This window comes from Anolis sagrei, chromosome 6 (assembly GCF_037176765.1).
Source record: "Anolis sagrei isolate rAnoSag1 chromosome 6, rAnoSag1.mat, whole genome shotgun sequence".
Lineage (NCBI taxonomy): Eukaryota > Metazoa > Chordata > Lepidosauria > Squamata > Dactyloidae > Anolis > Anolis sagrei.
Genome location: NC_090026.1, coordinates 7774391 through 7793116, shown reverse-complemented (window position 1 = coordinate 7793116; position 18726 = coordinate 7774391). Strand labels below are relative to the sequence as shown.

General features: G+C 45.0%; 1 protein-coding gene across 1 annotated transcript in view; it reads right to left on the bottom strand.

The window, feature by feature from the left end:
• The window catches only part of TGM1 (transglutaminase 1), a 66787-nt gene extending 50304 nt beyond the window's left edge, over positions 1-16483 (bottom strand). Inside the window, exon 1 of the mRNA XM_060779967.2 lies at positions 16387-16483. The gene's annotated coding sequence lies outside the window, so the exon portion shown is untranslated. The remainder of the gene's footprint in view (positions 1-16386) is intronic.
• Positions 16484-18726: the final 2243 nt, after the last annotated feature.

The window sequence follows — 18726 nt, the reverse complement described above, 5'->3', positions numbered from 1 at the left end:
CATCCTGAATCAATCTGTCAACCTTTTGCTTGTGAAATTCGGTGGTTGCTGTCACAGGACATCCAACTCTTTGTTTGTCACACAAGTCAGATGCTCCCACCTCAACATCTTTAAACTTACTCGCCCAACGACACACAGTACTCGCATCAACACAATCACCATAAACTGCTTGCATTCTCTGATGAATGTCTTTTGGGGTGACACCTTCTGCTGTGAAGAATTCAATTCAATGACTGCACATTGCTTAAGTCACATTGACCGACTGTCCGCACAAGGTTCCATACTTCGCACTTTAACAACACAACCATTCAATGCTGAGGCTTCCAGCCAAAATGGAACTGCAGAGGAGAATCTACTGAACAAGCCAGTACCGGCCGCATACCAGTACTGCCATCTGCTGAGGAGTTACGAAGGTGGAGGCATTACTTTTCATTCAACCCTCGTAGTTATGTTGCAAGAGCAATTCTTAGAATCCAGTCACTGTTGAATTAATGCAGTTTGGTACCACTTTAAATACCACAGCTCAATGCTAGAGAATAATGGGATTTGTAGTTCGGTGTGTTTGCAATTACTTGGTGCATCTATGCTGTAGATGAGCGAATACAGTTTATGGGATTAACATAACTCAACAACCACTGGATGAACTGACACCAGATTTGAACACCATACACCTATCAGGCCAACAAGTGACCATCACTCATAAAAACACTGAAAAACACAGTGGAAGAGGCTTAAAAAGCCAAAAAATAAAATACATTACAACGCATGTGCAAAACCACAATGGGAAGGAAAAACATCCCTGTATATTGTCTGGGTTCCTCTCCAATTCTTTTCTAATGGGCCAAAGAAGGGGCTTTGCATAAGGCTACACCTAACATGAGATGAAGCAATTGCTTCAGGTGGCAGAAGTTGAGTATGTGTGTGTGAGGGGTACCTTGAATCCCAGTATTGTGAAACAGGCAGGACCTAAATGATTTGTGTTGTTATTGTTAAATAATCACAATTATAATACAATTCATTTATGTCATGCTTGGTGGTAGTTGTTGGTTATTCTTCTTCCTCCTCCCCTTCCTCTTCTTCTTGTTGAATAATAATACAAATTATTGTCGAAGGCTTTCATGGCTGGAATCACTGGGTTGTTGTAGGTTTTTCGGGCTGTATGGCCATGGTCTAGAGGCATTCTCTCCTGACGTTTCGCCTGCATCTATGGCAAGCATCCTCAGAGGGCCTCACTACCTCTGAGGATGGTTGCCATAGATGCAGGGGAAACGTCAGGAGAGAATGCCTCTAGACCATGGCCATACAGCCCGAAAAAACCTACAACAACCCAATAATACAATTCATTTATGCCCTGCCTAGTTGATTTTAATAATAATAAGAGCAACAGTAACAACAACAGCTTGCTGCTTGTTACCACTATTACCACCACTACTCTGACGACAACAACGACAACAACTCCTGGTCGATCGTAAACCTGATCGGGGTATAGGGTGGCAACCTGTGCTGGACGGGGTTACACTCCCCCTGAAGCCACAGGTCCGCAGTTTGGGAGTCCTCCTGGATTCATCGCTTACGCTTGAGGCTCAGGCGTCGGCGGTGGCCGGGAGGGCCTTTGCACAATTGAGACTTGTGCGCCAACTGTGACTGTACCTTGCAAGAGCTGATCTGGCCAGGATGGTCCACGGCATGCCTTGGTCACCTCTAGATAGGACTACTGTAATGCGCTGTACGTGGGGCTGCCCTTGAAAATGGCTCGGAAATTTCAACTGGTCCAATGGTCAGCAGCCAGGATGTTAACGGGTGCTCATTACAGAGAGACGTCAACCCTCCTGTTCAAAGAGCTCCATTGGCTGCTGTTCATTTTCCGATCCCAATTCAAGGTGCAGGTGCTTACCTACAAAGCACTAAACAGTTTGCGACCTGCCTACCTGCATGACCGCATCTCCGTTTATGAACCCATGCGTTCCCTTCGTTCATCTGGAGAGGCCCTGCTCGCGATCCCACCTGCATCGCAGGCATGTTTGGTGGGGATGAAGGACAGGGCCTTTTCTGTGGTAGCCCCCCGACTTTGGAACACCCTCCTCAAGGACATCAGACAAGCCCCTACACTGGCAGTCTTTAGGAAGAGCTTGAAGACCTGGCTGTTCCGGTGTGCCTTTCCAGAATAGGAAAACTCCAGCAATATGTCCCAGAAGCACTTTATCAGAGAGTTAAGTTTGTCTGCACATTCCACTTACCCTAAAATCCTACATGTTACCTGTCATATTCAGCACCTTTTTAATCTGTACCCATTACAGTTGGGCCGGCCCTAGTTTTTAATTGTGTTATGGTGTATTGTTTATCGTCTATTGCTTGATGTTTTTGATTTGCTTTATAATGTTATGTGTATTGTTATGTTGTTGTTTTTGAGGCCTTGGCCCATGTAAGCCACATCGAGTCCTGAACAGAGGAAAAACAGAAGATGTACCATATATAACACTTCCTAAAGCTTTTCGAGTTTTAGTTTAATACTGTTTTGTCATATCGTATATAAGGAGCCCTCAGTGGCGCAATGAGTTAAACCCTTGTGCCAGCTGGACTGCTGACCGAAAGGTTGGTGGTTTGAATCCGGGGAACAGAGTGAGCTCCTGTCTGTAAGCTCCAGCTTCCCATGCGAGGACATGAGAGAAGCCTCTCACAGGACGCTAAACCATCTGGGCATTCCTTGGCGCTTACAGACAGGAGCTTATCCCATTTCCCAGATTCAAACTGCTGACCATTTGGTCAGCAGTCCTGCTGGCAGAAGGGTTTAACATCTGTGTAATAAACAGAGGCTGGATGGTCATCTGTCGGGGGTGCTTCTTGACAGGGGGTTGGACTAGATGGCCCACGAGGTCTCTTCCAACTTTATGATTCTATGATTCTAAGGCAGTTTCCCCAACTCTTGGAATGGGGAAGTGTAGGAATGTGCATTCCGTGGGGGAGAAGCCTTTGGGAATATTCCTGCCCAGGAAAAAATGTGGCTCATCTTCTTCTTCTTCCCTGTGGCCCCACCCAGGAGCTGGCCAAGGAATCAATGGGGCTCCTTGATGCCCAGGTGTGCCTTCGATGCAGCAAGGAGCACAGGTGCGCAAGAGGAGGAGGAGGAGGAGGCGGCCATCCGGTTTTGCTGGATGGAGCAGGTGGAACTAGGCTTCTCCTTCAGCCATCAGCTGGGATGAGGCTACAGCAGGGAAGAAAACCCTGGAGCCAAAATCTCTTGGATCCTCAAGTCATCATACTGAATTCTGAGTGTCGCCAACTTTTGTCCACTTTCTAAGGCCTTGCTTTAGCAATTGGCTTTTTTTGGCTTTTCCTTTCCATAGGAAACTACAAACTACAACTCCCAGGATTTCATCACATTGAGCCATGGCAGTTCAAGTGGGGTCAAACTGCATTAATGCTACAGTGTCGATGCCAAGAGGCTCCATACTGTAAAACAGGCATGAGCAAACATTGGCCGTCCAGGTGTTTTGGACTTCAACTCCCACAATTCCTAACAGCCTACTGGCTGTTAGGAATTGTGGGAGCTGAAGTCCAAAACACCTGGACGGTCGACGTTCGCCTATACCTGTTGCAAAATGTTGTTTCAGCATCACAAAGGAAACAAATCCCATGATACGTTTGCCTTAAGGCCCCCATGAGTCAGAAACGACTTGAAGGCATACGGTAACCACAACATGTGCCGACTGCATATAAATAAAAAGAGATTATTCCTCCCAGAGTGGATGCCGGCTGAGGGATTCTGGAAGGAGTACTCCTAAATTTGGAGTTCTGTAACAAATATGCTGATGACAACTTCGTCGGTGCGCATTCAGAAGAAGACCTGCAAGCCACTCTAAACACCTTCCCAAAAGCATACGAGAAGCTCGGCCTCTCACTGAACATCAAGAAAACCAAAGTGCTCTTCCAGCAGTCACCAGCCAATCCCTCTCCAATGTTGATCATTTCTGCTTCCTGGGCAGCCACCTCTCCTCATTGGTCAACATTGACGCTGAAATATACCACCGCTTGAGCTCTGCGAGTGCAGCATTCTTCTGAATGAAGCAAGGAGTGTTTGCAGTCACCAGCCAATCCCTCTGCAATGCCGGAATTACAGCTTACTAGTGAAATGTTAGAAAATGTTCACCATTTCTGCTCCCTCGGAAGTCACCTCTCCACAAAAGTCAACATTGACGCTGAAATATAACACCGTTTGAGCTCTACGAGTGCAGCATTCTTCCGAATTAAGCAAGGAGTGTTTGCAGTCACCAGCCAATCTCTCTGCAATGCCGGAATTACAGCTTACTAGTGAAATGTTAGAAAATGTTCACCATTTCTGCTCCCTCGGAAGTCACCTCTCCACAAAAGTCAACACTGAGGCTGAAATACAACACTGCTTGAGCTCTGCAAGTGCAGCATTCTTTCGAATGAAGCAAGGAGTGTTTGCAGTCACCAGCCAATCCCTCTGCGAATCCGGAATTATAGCTTACTAGTGAAATGTTAGAAAATGTTGACCATTTCCGCTCCCTGAGCAGCCACCTCACCACAAAAGTAAACATTGAGGCTGAAATATAACACCACTTGAGCTCTGCGAGTGCAACATTCTCTTCCGAATGAAGCAAGGAGTGTTTGCAGTCACCAGCCAATCCCTCTGCAATGCCAGAATTATAGCTTACTAGTGTAATGTTAAAAAATGTTGACAATTTCTGCTCCCTGGGCAGCCACCTCTCCACAAAAGTCAACACTGACGCTGAAATATAACACCGCTTGAGCTCTGCGAGTGCAGCATTCTTCCAAATGAAGCAAGAAGTGTTTGAGGACCAGGACATCCATAGGGAGACCAAGGTGCTTGTTTATAAAGCTATTGTCCTCCCAACCCTGCTATATGCCTGCGAAACGTGGACTGTCTACAGACGTAACACTCAACTCCTGGAACAATTCCATCAGCGTTGCCTCCAAAAAATCCTGCAAATCTCTTGGGAAGACAGGCAGACAAATGTCAGCATGCTGAAAGAAGCAAAGACCACCAGCACTGAAGCGAGGCTCCTACCCTGGAGTGACCACGTTGTCTGAATGCCCAATCACCATCTCCCAAAGTGGTTACTCTACTCTCAACTCAAGAACGAGAAACGTAATGTCTGGAAACCGATGTCCTCACTGCAGGAGAACACGAGGATCAAGAATAGGGTTCCACAGCCACCTACGGATTCACCGCCAAGACACCACATCTGGAAGACCACCATCCTCGAGCTACAAGGGATCATCTAAGTAAGTTCTAAATATGTATCTTTTCCAGGTTTTAAAACAAGTTCAACTGGAAGGCCCCCAGGGCAAAGAATGCAAAGAGGAACAGAACCAAGAAAATGCCATGCCAACGATATATTTGTTTTAGTGCGATGGTTGCTTTCATTTTTTTGGTTATATTTTGATGCAATCAGCACTTTGCAGTCTAAGAGGTATTACATACCTGAACTTTAAAAAATGCATCAATAAATAAACTCAAGTAAGCTGCAGCAAAGGTAACCAGGACTTCATTTGGATTCCATCAATCCTCTGTTTGCATTCCAGATCTCGGTTGCCAAACCACAAGGTAGGACACAGTGTTCCTGGGCATGTGCAAAGCACGTTGCTACCAAGCTAACCTTACACTACTACAACAATAAAATAGGATCCCAATCACACTTCCCCCCAAAACTACCTGAAAAGTGGCCACCATCCCATAGCATCACCAAGGTTAAGCAACTCACAAATTCCTCAATGAATAGGGCTTTCCATGCTAACCAAGCCACAAGAACCAGCCTTGCCCAACGGGTATGCCTCACCAAGTGGTCACTCCTATGACCAGTCACTGGCCTGACCGCTCGTAGCCTCAGGCAGGGCTTCCCCAGGAGATTTTGCTGCCCGAGGCAGACGGATAAGAGGGTATCCCTTTTATGTAAAGAAACCAACTGGATTTCAAGGCTTAGTCAGTACGGAGCACTCCGAAGTTTGACGTTTTGTTTCTGGGCTGTTATTGGGCATCATTACAGTACTGTGCTAATTGTTAGTGCGGCATTACTGTGCATCATTTTGTACTGTGCCATTATTGGCCATTATTTTGATAGTGGGTTGCTGCGAGTTTTCCAGGCAGTCTGGCCATGTTCCAGAGGCATTCTCTCCTGATGTTTCACCCACATCTATGGCAGGCATCCTCAGAGATTGTGAGGTCTGCTGGAAGCTAAGAAAGTGAGGTTTATATATCTGTGGAGAAAGAACTCTTGTCTGTTGGAGGCAAGTGTGAATGTTGCAATTGGCCACCTTGATTAGCATTGAATAGCCTTGCAGCTTCAAAGCCTGGCTGCTTCCTGCCTGGGGGAATCCTTTGAAGCTGCAAGGCCATTCAATGCTAATCAAGGTGACCAATTGCAACATTCATACTTCCATTCAACAGACAAGAGTTATTTGTCCCACCCTGGACACTCCAGATGTATAAACCTCACTTGCCTAGTTTCCAACAGACCTCACAACCTCTGAGGATGCCTGCCATAGGTGTGGGTGAAATGTCAGGAAAGAATGCTTCTGGAACATGGCCAGACAGCCTGGAAAACTCACATCTCCACAGATACTGTATATAAACCCCACTTGCCTAGTTTCCACCAGACCCCTCAGCCTCTGAGGATGCCTGCCATAGATGTGGGTGAAATATCAGGAGAGAATGCTTCTGGAACATGGCCAGACAGCCTGGAAAACTCACATCTCCACAGATACTGTATATAAACCCCACTTGCCTAGTTTTCAACAGACCTCCTCAACCTCTGAGGATGCCTGCCATAGATGTGGGCGAAATGTCAGGAAAGAATGCTTCTGGAACATGGCCAGACAGCCTGGAAAACTCACACCAACCCAGTGATTCTGGCCATGAAAGTTTTGACAGAGACATTATTTTGATAGTGTGCATTATTTTGGTTCTATGCCATTGTTTAGCAATATTTGAGTCCTGTGCCATTATTTGGTACTATGCCATTATTTGGCAATATTGTAAAACTGTGCCATTATTTGGCATTATTTCTGATAGTGTGCATTATTGCAGTACTGTGCCATTATTTGTATTATTTGGAAAGGTAAAGGTTTCCCCTTGACATTAAATCCAGTCGTGTTCGACTCGGGGTGGTTGTGCTCATCTCCATTTCTAAGCCAAAGAGCTGGCATTGTCCATAGACACCTCCAAGGTCATGTGGCTGGTATGACTGCATGGATCACCGTTACCTTCCTGCCAAAGCGGTACTTATTGATCTACTCATGCATGTTTTCAAACTGCTAGGTTGGCAGAAGCTGGGGCTAACAGCGGAAGCTCACCCTGAACCCCAGATTCAAATCACCAACCTTTCGGCCAGCAAGTCCAGCAGCTCAGCGGTTTAACCCGCTGCACCACTAGCGGCTCCATTATTTGGTACCCTGCCATTATTTGCAGATTGTACCGCGTATCCAATGGAGGAGCCAGTCTTGGCAGATTTGATCCTTCGATCTCCATACAAGGACACCCGTCTCTTGTTTTGTTTTTCCACGCCTTAAATTTCCAAACACACTATTTCATAAAGGCTTAAATCTACTCTTGAAATGTCAAACCACTCCCTTAAGAGCTACTTAAGGAGGTCTCTTCAAAATGGGCCCAGCAGTGCCAAAATACCTAGGTAAGCATGGAAGTTTCTTCAGATACCACTTGAGAGATCTGAGCCCCAATTCTGTGACTCTAACCAAAGTTTGCTGTTATGGCAAACTTTGGCCCTCCAGGTGTTTTGGACTACAACTCCCACAATTCCTAACAGCCGATAGGCTGTTAGGAATTGTGGGAGTTGTAGTCCAAAACACCTGGAGGGCCAAAGTTTGCCCAGACCTGATCTACAATGTGGAATGAATGCAGTTTGACACCACTTTAACTCCCATAGGATTCTATAGCTCAATGCTATGGAATCTTAGGAGTTGTAGTTTGTTGATGCACCATCGACAAAGAAAGTAGTTTGTCGATGCACCAACATTATTGGGCAGAGAAGGCTAAAGGTCTTGTGAGTTGTAGTTTGTTGATGCACCAACATTATTGGGCAGAAAAGTCTAAAGGTCTTGTGAGTTGTAGTTTGTCGATGCACCAACATTATTGGGCAGAGAAGGCTAAAGGTTTTGTGAGTTGCAGTTTGTCGATGCACCAACATTATTGGGCAGAAAAGGCTAAAGGTCTTGTGAGTTGTAGTTTGTTGATGCACCAACATTATTGGGCAGAAAAGTCTAAAGGTCTTGTGAGTTGTAGTTTGTCGATGCACCAACATTATTGGGCAGAGAAGGCTAAAGGTTTTGTGAGTTGCAGTTTGTCGATGCACCAACATTATTGGGCAGAAAAGTCTAAAGGTCTTGTGAGTTGTAGTTTGTCGATGCACCAACATTATTGGGCAGAGAAGGCTAAAGGTTTTGTGAGTTGCAGTTTGTCGATGCACCAACATTATTGGGCAGAAAAGTCTAAAGGTCTTGTGAGTTGTAGTTTGTCGATGCACCAACATTATTGGGCAGAGAAGGCTAAAGGTTTTGTGAGTTGCAGTTTGTCGATGCACCAACATTATTGGGCAGAAAAGTCTAAAGGTCTTGTGAGTTGTAGTTTGTCGATGCACCAACATTATTGGGCAGAGAAGGCTAAAGGTTTTGTGAGTTGCAGTTTGTCGATGCACCAACATTATTGGGCAGAAAAGTCTAAAGGTCTTGTGAGTTGTAGTTTGTCGATGCACCAACATTATTGGGCAGAGAAGGCTAAAGGTTTTGTGAGTTGCAGTTTGTCGATGCACCAACATTATTGGGCAGAAAAGGCTAAAGGTCTTGTGAGTTGTAGTTTGTCGATGCACCAACATTATTGGGCACAGAAGGCTAAAGGTCTTGTGAGTTGTAGTTTGTCGATGCACCAACATTATTGGGCAGAGAAGGCTAAAGGTCTTGTGAGTTGTAGTTTGTCGATGCACCAACATTATTGGGCAGAAAAGGCTAAAGGTCTTGTGAGTTGTAGTTTGTCGATGCACCAACATTATTGGGCACAGAAGGCTAAAGGTCTTGTGAGTTGTAGTTTGTCGATGCACCAACATTATTGGGCAGAGAAGGCTAAAGGTCTTGTGAGTTGTAGTTTGTCGATGCACCAACATTACTGGGCAGAGAAGGCTAAAGGTCTTGTGAGTTGTAGTTTGTTGATGCACCAACATTATTGGGCAGAGAAGGCTGAAGTTCTTGTGAAACTACAACTCCCAGGATTCCATAGCAATGAGCCATTATGGATGTGCCCCAAGAGTCCTTGGAAATAAAAATTCAGCGGAGGAAAAAACAACACAGGTTGAAAATCCCTTATCCAATGTGTTTTGGGTTTGGATTATATTTTTAATTATGGAATAACTATCTGTGCATTTACGCACATAATGAGATTTCTTGAAGACGGGACCCAAGTCTAAACACGATATTCATTTGTTACCGATGCACTTTATACCCATACCCTGGAGCAAATCTATCTAAATAAAAATGTAATGTTCGTTTGTGGGATTAACAAAACTCAAAAACTACTGGGGGAATTGACACCAAATTTGGACAGCGTACACCTAACAACCCAATGTATGTCCTTCACTCATAAAAACACTGAAAAACACAGCAGAGGGGACTTAAAAAGCCCACAAAAGCTAAATGATGAAAAGCTAAATGACAATACAGAAAAAGGGAAGAAAGAGGAAGGGAAGGGGAGAAAAAAGAAAGAAAGAAAGAAAGAAAGAAAGAAAAGAAAGAGGGAGGAAAAAAAGGAAGGAAAGAGGTAGAGGAGGAAGAAAGGAGAGAAAGAGGGAGGGAAAGAAAAAGTGGGAAAGGAAGGAAAGTTAGAGAAAGAAGGAAGGAGAGAAGGAAAGAAAAAAGGGAAAGAAGGACGGAAAGAGGGAGCGAAGGAAGGGGGGAAGATGTAGAGAAAGAGGGTGAGAAGGAAAGAAGGAATGAGAGAAGGAAGAAAAGGGAGACAGCAGAAGAGAAAGAAAAAGGGGGAAGGAAGGAAAGAGATAGAGAAGGAAGAAGAGAAGGAAAGACGGGAAGGAAGGAAAGAGGGAGTGAAGGAAGGAGGAATAGAAGGAAAGAAAGAGGGAAGGTTGGCCACAGCAACACGTGGCGGGTACGGCTAGTTATATATATTTTGAAATACAGCCTGGGCATTTCCCAAGCTCCAGAAGCATTCTCTCCTGACGTTTCGCCTGCATCTATGGCAGGCATCCTCAGAGGTTGTGAGGTCTCACAACCTCTGAGGATGCCTACCATAGATGCAGGTGAAACGTCAGGAGAGAATGCTTCGGGAACATGGCCAGACAGCTCAGAAAACACACAGCAACCCAGTGACTCCGGCCATGAAAGCCTCCGAAAATACAATTTTGGGCATGAAACAAAGTTTATGAACTTCAAACCCTCCAAAAGCAAAGGTGTCACTATCTCAGTCACCCAAAGTTTTGCAGATGGTTGCATTTTGCATTTCCAGATTAGGGATGCACAACTTGCAATACAATTAAATAAACCAAGAAAAGGAGTTTAATAATATTAGAGCAAGAAACAAATTCATGTTTGTGGAAAATACTTTTGTTTGGGTCATGAAAATGTGATTAAAATGCAGCAAGCTTTCAAACTCAACAGAACTCCTTTTCATAGCAATGACCTTGGCTAATTGGAGAAGTCAATTAAGGAGAAATCTCACGGGATATTCAATTTCAGAGATTAATCTCTGTAGGCGGATGATTTAGAAAGGAATGTCTTTCAGGATTTTACCAAAAGTCTTCCTCAAAGAAGTTTTGGGAGTTGTAGTTTTGTGAGGCACTAGCCCTCTATGGCAGAGAAAGGTAAAGACTTTGTGAAACTACATCTTTCTTGGGTTGTCGGGAGTTTTCCGGGCTGTCTGGCCATGTTCCAGAAGCATTCTCTCCTGCCATTTCACACACATCTATGGCAAGCATCCTCAGAGGTTGTGAAGTATGAGGCAGGTGTGTCTGTTTGAGGCAGGTGTGAATGTTACAAGTGGCCACCTTGATTAGTATTGAATGGCTTTGCAGCTTCATAGTGTGGCTGCTTCCTGCCTGGGGGAATCCTTTGTTGGGAGGTATTAGCTGACCCTGATTGTTTGATTTCAGGAATAAAAAACTCTAAAATCAGGACAGTAAATAAAGAGGAACATTAGAAAGAACTCTTGTGTGTTGGAGGCCAGTGTGTATGTTGCCATTGGCCACCTTGATTAGCATTGCATAGCCTTGCAGCTTCAAAGCCTGGCTGCTTCCTGCCTGGGGGAATCAATATGATTTTAATGTGTTGTTGAAGGCTTTCATCGCCAGAATCACTGGATTAATGAGTTTTCCAAGATGTCTGGCCATATTCCAGAAGCATTCTTTCCTGACAGTTCGCCCACATCTATGGCAGGCATCCTCAGAGGTTGTGAGGTCTGTTGGATTACAAATATATATCTGTGGAATATCCAGGGTGGGAGAAATAACTCTTGTCTGCTTGAGGCAAGTGTGAATGTTGCAATTGGCCACCTTGATTAGCGCTGAATAGCCTTGCAGCTTCAAAGCCTGGCTGATTCCTGCCTGGGGGAATCCTTTGTTGGGATTCCTTTGTTTTTCCCACTGGTCATTCCACAGTTATATAAACCCAACTTGCCTAGTTTCCAACAGATCTCAGAAGATGTAATAATGCCACAATAATTCGGTTCTAAGATGGAATTTATTGTAAGATGCACACTAATTTCAAGACTGACAGACAGACGGATGGATGTATGGATGTGCATCTGTCTGTCAGTGTCTATCTATCACCTGTCTATCTATCTGTTGAAAACTAGGAAAATGGGGTTGTGAGAGTCTTAGTCCAAAACACCTGCTGTCTGGCCATGTTCCAGAAGCATTCTCTCCTGACGTTTTGCCTGCATCTATGGCAGGCATCCTCAAGAGGTTGTGAGGTCTGTGGAAAACTAGGCAAGTGTGGTTTATATATCTGCGGAATGATGTCCAGGGTGGGAGAAACAAAGGAATCCCAACAAAGGAGTCCCCCAGGCAGGAATCAGCCAGGCTTTGAAGCTGCAAGTCTATTCAATGCTAATCTAAGTGGCTGTTTGCAACATTCAAAGTTCTTTCTTCCACCCTGTACATTTTTTCACAGATATATCAACCCCATTTTCCTAGTGTCCAACAAACCTCACAACCTCTGAGGATGCCTGCCATAAATGCTGGCGAAATGTCAGGAGAGAATGCTTCTGGAACATGGCCATGCAGTCCGGAAAACTCACAGTAAACCAGTGATTCTGGCCATGAAAGCCTCCGAGGATACATCTTCCTTGCTTCCAAGGGAGTCAAAGTGGTGTCAATCTGCATTCATTCTACAGTGTAGATGCACTCCCCATGTTTCCAACACCCCCTTTGGGAGATTCTGGACCAAAAATCCCCCAATGGGGTAATATGGGAATTCTAGTTTACTACGACTCTTATGAATAATAATGGAAATTTCCCCAACTCTTGTTTTCTCAGGCACTTTGTTCTTGCAATCCTCCTTCACTTTCACTTCACAGACGGTGGGCGATTTTGGGCTGCCAATCTCCCCAAAGGAGATTTTGGGAGTTGTGATCCATACACCACACAAACAAGGCTGCTTCTGTCATTACTGTTTATTCAGGCACCTTGTCCTTTGGACTAAAAATCCCTCTAACTAACAGAAGATTCTTGGAGTGGTAGACACAACATGACTTTCCCCAACAATGTCCCCTCCTTTGAAATAGAATCATAGATTCCTAGAGTTGGAAGAGACTTCACGGGCCATCCAATCCAACCCCATTCTTCCAAGAAGCAGGAAAATCACATTCAAAGCACCCCCGACAGATGACCATCCAACCTGTTTAAAAGCCTCCAAAGAAGGCGCCTCCACCTCAGAAACCTTTAACAGGGATTTTGGAATTATAGATCTACACACACACATTATTTTCCAACTCGGCTCCCTCAAGCACCTTGTCCACAAAGAGGCAGTCTGGAAGTTCTAGTCTACATAAATCCACAACCTCCCAATTCTGTTCCACCTGTAATTTGGACTGCATGTCCCACCAACAGGGGATTCTTGGAAGTGTAGTCTGTATGCCAAACACTTCTGAACTCTGCTCTCCCAAGCAGACTACATATCCTTGGACTACATATCCCTTTAACAAGGGATTCTTGGAACTTCAACTTACACACCTTATATTCCCCAACTCTGTTCTCTGGGGCCCCTTCCACACAACTGAATAAAATCCCATATTATCTGCTTTGAACTGGGATATATGGCAGTGTGGACTCAGATAACCCAGTTCAAAGCAGGTATTGTGGGATTTTCTGCCTTGGTATCCTGTTTTATATGGCCGTGTGGAAGGGCCCTGGCGCACATTGCCATTTGAACTACACATCCTGAAATGAGAGAGCCTGGGAGTTCTAGTCCAAACACCCAGTATTCCCCAACTCCTATCCTTTGGATTACAAATCCCTCCAACAGATGGAACTATAGTTCAGCACCCAACAAGCATTTAGTCCTCTGAACTACAAATCCCCCCCAATGAGGGTGCCTGGGAGTTCTAGTTCTAGTCCAAATACCCAGCATTCCCCAACTCCTGTCCTTTGGATTACAAATCCCTTAAACAGATGGGAACTATAGTTCAGCACCCAACAAGCACTTAGTCCTCTGAACTACAAATCCCCCAATGAGGGAGCCTGGGAGTTCTAGTTCTCATCCACATACCCAGTATTCCCCAACTCTTGTCCTTTGGATTACAAATCCCTCCAACAGATGGGAACTATAGTTCAGCACCCGACAAGCACTTAGTCCTCTGAACTACAAATCCCCCAATGAGGGAGCCTGGGAGTTCTAGTTCTAATCCACATACCCAGTATTCCCCAACTCGTGTCCTTTGGATTACAAATCCTTCCAACAGATGGGAACTATAGTTCAGCACCCTACAAGCACTTTGTCCTCTGGACTACAAATCCCCCCAACAGGTGAATATATTGAGGCAGTAGTGCAACACCCCACAAATCCCAACTTTGTTCTCCCAAGCCCATTTTTCCCTTTGGACTACACATCCTCCATTGAGGGAGCTCTGGGTTTGTACCCAATATTCCCCAACAACATTTCCCAACTCTGCTCTCTGGAGCAGATTGCCATTTGGATTCCAAATCCCCATAAATGAAGGAACCTGGGAGTTCTAGTCCACACCCAACATCCCCCAACTCTGCTCTCTCTGATCTGTTGGAAACTAGGCAAGTTGGGTTTATATACCTGTGGAATAATGTCCAGGGTGGCAGAAAGAACTGTGAATGTTGCAAATGGCCACCTTGATTAGCATTAAATGGCCTTGTAGCTTCAAAGCCTGGCTGATTCCTGCCTGGAATCCTTTGTATCTCCCACCCTGGACATTCCACAAGGATATAAACCCCACTTGCCTAGTTTGCAACAGACCTCACAACCTCTGAGGATGCCTGCCATAGATGTGAGCAAAATGTCAGGAGAGAATGCTTCTAGAACATAGCCAGACAGCCTGGAAAACTCAAAGCAATCCAGTGATTCCGGCCATGAAAGCCTACGACAACACATTAAAATCATATTGATTCTCCCAGGCAGGAAGCAGCCAGGCTCTGAAGCTGCAAGGCTATGCAATGCTAATCAAGGTGGCCAATGGCACAATTTTCACCAGCCTCCAACAGACAAGAGTTCTTTCTCCCACCCTGGACATTATTCCACAGATATATAAACCCCACTTTGCCTAATTTCCAAAAAACTTCACAACCTCTGAGGATGTCTGCCATAGACACAGGTGAAACGTCGAGCTCTTTCTCATATTCCTCTTTATTTACTGTTCTGATTTTAGAGGGTTTTTTTATTCCTGAAATCAAACGACCAGGGTCAGCTAATACCTCCCAACAAAGGATTCCCCCAGGCAGAAAACAATCACACTATGAAGCTGCAAGGCCATTCAATACTAATCAAGGTGGCCAATTGCAGCATTCACACCCGACTCAAACAGACAAGAGTTCTTTCTCCCACCCTGGACATCATTCCACAGATATATAAACCCCACTCTTCTAGTTTCCAAAAAAACTCACAACCTCTGAGGATGCCTGCCATAGATGTAGGCAAAATGTCAGGTGAGAATGCTTCTGGAGCAAGGCCAGACAGCCCATGCAACGCAGCAATTCTGGCCATGAATGTCTTCGACAATGCATTATTTTGATAGTATGGATTATTTTGGTCCTATGTATGAATGTTCCAGTAGCATTCTCTCCTGACATTTCACCCATATCTATGGCAGGCACGCTCAGAGGTTGTGAGGTCTGTTGGAAAGTAGGAAAACGCCTTCCACAACACATTATTTTCATAGTGTGGATTATTTCGGTCCTATGTGTGAATGTTCCAGTAGCATTCTCTCCTGACATTTCACCCATATCTGTGGCAGGCACGCTCAGAGGTTGTGAGGTCTGTTGGAAAGTAGGAAAACGCCTTCCACAACACATTATTTTGATAGTGTGGATTATTTCAGTCCTATGTTTGAATGTTCCAGTAGCATTCTCTCCTGACATTTCACCCACACCTATGGTAAGCATCCTCAGAGATTGAGTGATCTGTTGGAAACTAGGAAAATGGGGTTTATATCCCTGTGGAATGATTTTCCGGGTGGGAGAAAAAATCTTGTCTGTTGAGGGCAGGTGTGAATGTTGCAAATGGCCACCTTTGATTATTAGCACTGAGTAAACTTGCAGTTTTAAAGCCTGGGTTGATCTGACTGAAACTCGAGGAGAGAGTCAAGGATGATGTCCCTCCCGCAGAACATGGTCTGGAAAACTCACAGCCATCCAGTGATTCCGGCCATGAAAGCCTTCGACAACACATTAAAATCATATTGATTCTCCCAGACAGGAAGCAGCCAAGCTTTGAAGCTGCAAGGCTATGCAAAGCCTACTAAACTGCAAACTATTTGCCTTTTAACAAACTTTCAACATATTAAAATCATATTGATTCTCCCAGACAGGAAGCAGCCAGGCTTTGAAGCTGCAAGGCTATGCAAAGCCTACTAAACTACAAACTATTTGCCTTTTAACAAACTTTCAACATATTAAAATCATATTGATTCTCCCAGACAGGAAGCAACCAGGCTTTGAAGCTGCAAGGCTATGCAAAGCCTACTAAAAGGCAAACTATTTGCATTTTAACAAACTTTCCCCATGTTTTTAGGATGGAACCAATTAGGGAAGGGCATTGGAACAAAAATAGAGCTGCATAATGTCGGAATGGTACATCCAACATCCCCTGCTGTTGCCCTGCCTCCCAAGCCCTTTTCCCTTTGGGCCAGGCTCCACCTGCACTTACCTGGGACTCAGGCGGACCGGGGAGAGAGCAGCGTGGGTCCCGCCGGGGCGGCCTCTCCTTCTGAGGCCAGGAGGCTCAATGAGCAACTGCTGTCAAGTTTGGGAGACACACACAGAGAGAGGCAAGCAGGCGCCGCCCCGACTTGGGCCGGGCTTTGTAAGGCTTTGCAATTCTCTCTCTTGCGCCACCGGCCCCGGGTTGCCCCATGCCACCCGCCCACGAGGGAGGGGGTGACTCAAGGGGGGGGGGTGTGGACCCACTGACCCGGATGGAGGGGGGAAACTGGGGGAAAAGTTGGGGAAGGGGCTTGAGGGTGAGCCAAGGCGTTTTGCGCCTGAGGCCGGCCAAGCAAAGGTGCCCATCTCTTCTTCAACGCAATTAGATAGACCCAAGCATGGGCCAACTTGGGCTCTCCAGGTGTTTTCGACTCCAACTCCCACCATTCCTAACAGCCCCAGGCCCCTTCCTTTCCCCCCTCAGCCACTTAAGCATGTAGAGCAGTGTTTCTCAACCTGGGGGTCGGGACCCCTGTGGGGGTCGCGAGGGGGTGCCAGAGGGGTCGCCAAAGACCATCAGAAAACATAGTATTTTCTGTTGGTCATGGGGGTTCTGTGTGGAAAGTTTGGTCCAATTCTATCATTGGTGGGGTTCAGAATGCTATTTCATTGTGGGTGAACTATAAATCCCAACAACTACAAATCCCAAATGGCAAGATCTATTTTCTCCAAACTCTACCAGTGTATTTGTGCCAAGTTTGATCCAGATCCATCATTGTTTGAGTCCACAGTGCTCTCTGGATGTAGGCAAACTACAACTCTAAAACCCAAGGTGAATGTCCACCAAACCCTTCCAGTATTTTCTGTTGGTCATGGGAGTTCTGTGTGCCAAATTTGGTTCATGTCCATTGTTGGTGTAGTTCAGAATGCTCTTTGAATGTAGGTGAATTATAAATCCCAGCAACTACAACTTCCAAATGTCAAGGTCTATTTTCCCCAAACTTCACCAGTGTACATATTTGGGCATATTGAGTATTTGTGCCAAGTTTGGTACAGAACCATCATTGTTTGAGCCCACAGTGCTCTCTCTGGATGTAGCTGAACTACAACTCCCAAACTCAAGGTCAACGCCCACCAAACCCCATCCTCCAACCAATTCTCCCATCCCAACCCCACCAGTATTCAAATTTGGGCATATTGGGTATTTGTGCCAAATTTGGTCCAGTGAATGAGAATACATCCTGCATATCAGATATTTACATTTCAGAAGAGTAGCAAAATTACAATTATGAAGTAGCAACTAAAATAATTTAATGGCTGGGGGTCACCACAACATGAGGAACTGTATTAAGGGGTCGCGGCATTAGGAACGTTGAGAACCACTGATGTAGAGTGTGTCAGGTGTGTCTCCAGCTGGGTCTACACCAGTGGTCCTCAAACCTTTTAAACAGAGGGCCAGGTCACAGTCCCTCAAACTGTTGGAGGGCTGGATTATAATTTGAAAAAAAAACATGATTGAATTCCTATGCACACTGCACGTATCTTATTTGTAGTGGGGGGAAAAACACTTTAAAACAATACAATAATTAAAATGAAGAAGAATTTTAACAAATATAAACTTAGTATTTCAATGGGAAGTGTGGACCTGCTTTGGGCTGATGACATAGGATTGTTGTTTTTGTGTGCATTCAAGTCGTTTCAGATTTAGGATGATCCTGAGTGAGGGCCGGGTAAATGACCTTGGAGGGCCGTATCCAGCCCCCGGGCCTTAGTTTGAGGACCACTGGTCTACACTAAAGTAGTTTGACATTACACTAACTGCCAACTTTATTCTCCATCTTCATCACTATGATACTTCATCTTGTTGATTGGAAGCTTCCAACCAGAGTGCAAATCATCTATCGTGCAGATGGCAAGCTATTGAACCTCAGCAGACTGAAAGCCAAGACCAAGGTTACAACAACATCTGTTATAGAACTCCAGTATGCTGATGACAATATAAGAAAAACCTAATTAAAGGGAATTCAAAAATAATGCCAGTTATAATGGAGGGGAAATTTCCTAAAAATCTAAAAAATGTGATGGATAAGGAGTTAAAAAAGAAGAAATTAGACAAAATTGGAAGTTGGATGGAACAAATAAAGGAGAAGAGCACCATTAAGGAAATCCTAGGTGAATTGAAAGCCAAAACCAAGGTTACAACAACATCTGTTATAGAACTCCAGCATGCTGATGACAACGTCATCTGTGCGCATTCAGAAGACCTACAAGCCACTCTAAACACCTTTACAGAAGCATACGAGAAGCTCAGCCTGTCACTGAACATCGAGAAAACCAAAGTGCT